This window comes from Phascolarctos cinereus, unplaced genomic scaffold, assembly GCF_003287225.1.
Source record: "Phascolarctos cinereus isolate Bilbo 61053 unplaced genomic scaffold, phaCin_HiC Scaffold_3;HRSCAF=262, whole genome shotgun sequence".
NCBI lineage: Eukaryota > Metazoa > Chordata > Mammalia > Diprotodontia > Phascolarctidae > Phascolarctos > Phascolarctos cinereus.
In genome coordinates, this window is record NW_027555736.1 from 178398851 (window position 1) to 178402361 (window position 3511).

At 38.4% G+C, this 3511-nt stretch overlaps 1 pseudogene; it reads left to right on the top strand.

The window, feature by feature from the left end:
• The first annotated feature begins 2598 nt into the window (after nt 1–2598).
• On the top strand, nt 2599–3251 carry LOC110209624 (ribosome maturation protein SBDS pseudogene; annotated as a pseudogene).
• Nucleotides 3252–3511: the final 260 nt, after the last annotated feature.

The following is a 3511-nucleotide window of genomic DNA, read 5'->3' on the forward strand; positions in this document are numbered from 1 at the left end:
CCTATATGAGAGGCAAATTGGTGAAGTGGGAAGAGGACCAAACTTGCAACGTTTCTGAGTTCTGTCTTTTCCATTCCTTAGCTGTGTGTAAGTCACTTAATTTCTCTGAGCCTCATTTTTCTCATCTGTTAAATAGATATACTTGTGTCTCCTCTGCCTACCTCCAGGGTTGTTGTAAGAATATTGACAATGAATGTGAAAGTGCTTTTTTGAATTGCAAAACTTTGTACAAATATAAAGTATGTGTTACCTCTTTTCTATTCTTGAAACCTAGTACAGTGCCTTGCATATAACTGGCTCAATAAATCTGTATTATTAATAATGATAAGCCTGGAGGAAGGATGATGGCTTAATTTAGTCATACTGGCTTTCAATACGATACTCAAATTCATTTGATTATTACTAATACACCTCTCAAAGAATGCTCAGCATACATAGAAAACTAGAAAAGCGAAGAAACCCACTCACTGACTGGGAATCAAAATTACCAAATCAGCTCTCTGACAGATTTGCTGTGTAACCTTGAGCAAGCCATATTCAAAATGAAGATACTCCTCATTTGAACAATTTTCAAGCTCTGGTGGTATGCAAATTACTTTGGACAAGTAATAATTTTAATATAATTTCATTTTGTGACAAATGATCATGCATATATGCTTCTGTAAATACTAGGCTGATTCCAAATGTCAGATCTTGGGGGACATGAGACCATATTAAGCTGGTTTCCCCACTCTTAGTTCTGTCAGTCAAATGCTAGGTTTCATGCCATACACAAGCATCTCATTGCTGTCTTCTTTAATTCTGTTGCTTTTAAGAATGGTTACTCCAAGGAAATTGTAGCTTTTAAAGTACACACTTCAAGGACTGTAAGAAATATTGTAGCAAATGCTACTGGACAGAAGCAAAGAATTTCAAGGATCATTTAAGCCCAGAATCAGACTGCTGAATCACAGAGAAAAATGTTGTTGAAAATGAAAACAACACTGAGAACTGACAAATCATTGCTAAAAATTTGCCAAATCACTCCTCAGAAAATGTGATCCTGGGGCAGGTTGTAATGCAGTATAGAGTTCTTGAAGTTGGAAGCACGATGAGAAGACCAGTAAAAAAAATAGTGGTGAACTATTGCTATGAAGAAAAAAATCCTTGCCATGGGCTAGCATATGCAAAGTCTAGAGTACTAAAAGATGGGGGCAGGGCCCAAGCCAAAATCTTTGCCCCTTGCCCTAAAGGGAATCTGGCTCCCATTTGTCTACAGACCCCAGCTCCTTATCTCCCTTTGAAAGCCCTAGCCTCAGCTTTTGACCTTAATCAGATGCCTTCCAGTTCCCTTCATTACAGGCCCTATAAAACACTTCCAGTTCCCTCTACTATCCATTCCCATTGTCTATTCAATCTCTTAGACCTCCCAATCAGAATTCTTACCTAGACCCTTTTCCCAGCCCCCTTCTCTGGCCACCCAAAGTTACTTCAGTGTATAAAAATTCCACCCTGGCCCCCATTCAGATGCTGAGAATCTTGTGCCCAAAAGGCTGAGCTTTTCTCATGCCCACTCGTCCTTATGGGCATTACCTGGCCTATGTGTTTTATCACTAATAAACTTTTTCTCTGGCTGGAAGAAGATTTGAGTTGAATTCTTTTAGACCGGGCCCAGCGTTGCAATCTCAGGGGTTCCCCCGGCAGCACCTTCAAGCCTCTAGACCTCTTCACTAAAGATTGGAAAATGGTAATTTTTAAAGATGACTTACTTTTTCATTCGAGGCTATACCAAAACTATTGTCAGAAGTCCTGGTGAGCCTATAAGTTCTGAGCATCTTCATCAGACTATAAAATATTCACTGAGAAATATTTTTTACTTCCAGTGGGTTCAGAAGTCTTGGTTTCACTAAGGGAATATTGAACTCTAAAAAATACATTGATATATTGAGAAGCAGAAAATTTTCAGTTTATATAAATTCCTAAATGGAAGTATAATGTTATATATCTATACTCTACATAGTGTTTTACACACACACACACACACACACACAATGTTATATGTCTATACTTTATATAGAATAATATATGACCTCACACCATGCTATATATCATGAAAGGTTAGAAAACTTATTTAAGAAAAATTGATAAATATTCTTCAATGGTCTGTAAATTCATGATTTAAACTCCACTGATAATCTTTGTGTTATAATTAAGGTTAGATTTATAAAAAATAGACTTTTTGTCAAAGGTATTCTCAGTATCCAATATGATATGTAGCTTTATGATGAAGAATTAAGGATTAATTAAGAATTAATATGTCAAAATCTTGTGAACTTAATTGTGATCAACTGTAATATGTGTCAAACTGTAATATGTGTTAAAATCTTGTGAACAAAATCAAACAAATGAATTGAAGAAAAAGAACATGTTACATATTAAGTTTTCTTTCAAAATGTAAAAACAGTTTTAAGGTTTATTACAGAAGTCAATACATTTAATTATATCATTAAGGACGGCTGGTAGAGGTTGTCGTGGGAGTCCTGGCGGCTGCTAGCTCTCCTGGGGAAGAGTTGGAGCCACCCAGCTCAAGGGCTGGCAGCTGACGTGGAGACTGATGTGATGTCAGTTTTCATGTTGGTAAACCAGACCTGCTTGAGGAACGTAGCTGGGGTGTGTGTGAAGCTCACGGGGAAGCATTTTGAGATTGCTCCCTTCAACAACAAGGTCGTGGGCTGGCACTGCAGTGTAGCCTTTTTTTCAGTGTGAACTTGGAGGCCAAGTTGCTAAAAAAGATCTTATCAGTGCTTTTGGCACTGATGACAAGACTGAAATCTGTAAGCAGATTTTAACAAAAGAAGAAGTAAGGCTCTCAGATGAAGAGAGACACAACTAGCAGAGGATATTTAGGGATATTGTAACAATTGTAAGCAGATAAATGTGTAAATCCTAAAACAAAGAGACCACACAGGTCATCCTCATTGAAAGAACAATGCAAGGTATCCATTATTCTGTCAAACCTGAGTATGAAGCAGCAGGCTAGGGGAAGGAAAACCTGAAGACTGAGCAGGACACATGAAGTTTCAATTCATCTGACTTGTAGAGGGGGAAAACAGCTAAAAGGAAAACTCAAATCGTTGATCAAGGTGGTAGAAAGTGAAGACTTTGGTGACCAGTTAGAAATAGTGTGTCTAATTGACCCCAGCTACTTTAGAGAAACTGATGAGCTGATACTTTGTTGCTGTTTGTCCTTCCTTCTCAAAGAGGAGGAATGACATCATGCAGGTGATGACTTGCAAGTGAATTGGATTTAAGCGAGTCAGAGCTGTGCAAAGTCATCAGCCTCACCATCTCCTCCAGGGTCATTAGAGTCCAGTGGCAAGACATAGGTCAGGATGACTGGAGATGACCATAGATGCAGTGGGAGACCTTGGCCTTTTTAAGCTAAGTTCTTTTCCAGGTCTCAGTTTGTCAGAGGCAACACCCATTCAGTGATTTAAAGCTAGACAAGAATGGGGCAAAAGATAGCCTAGTT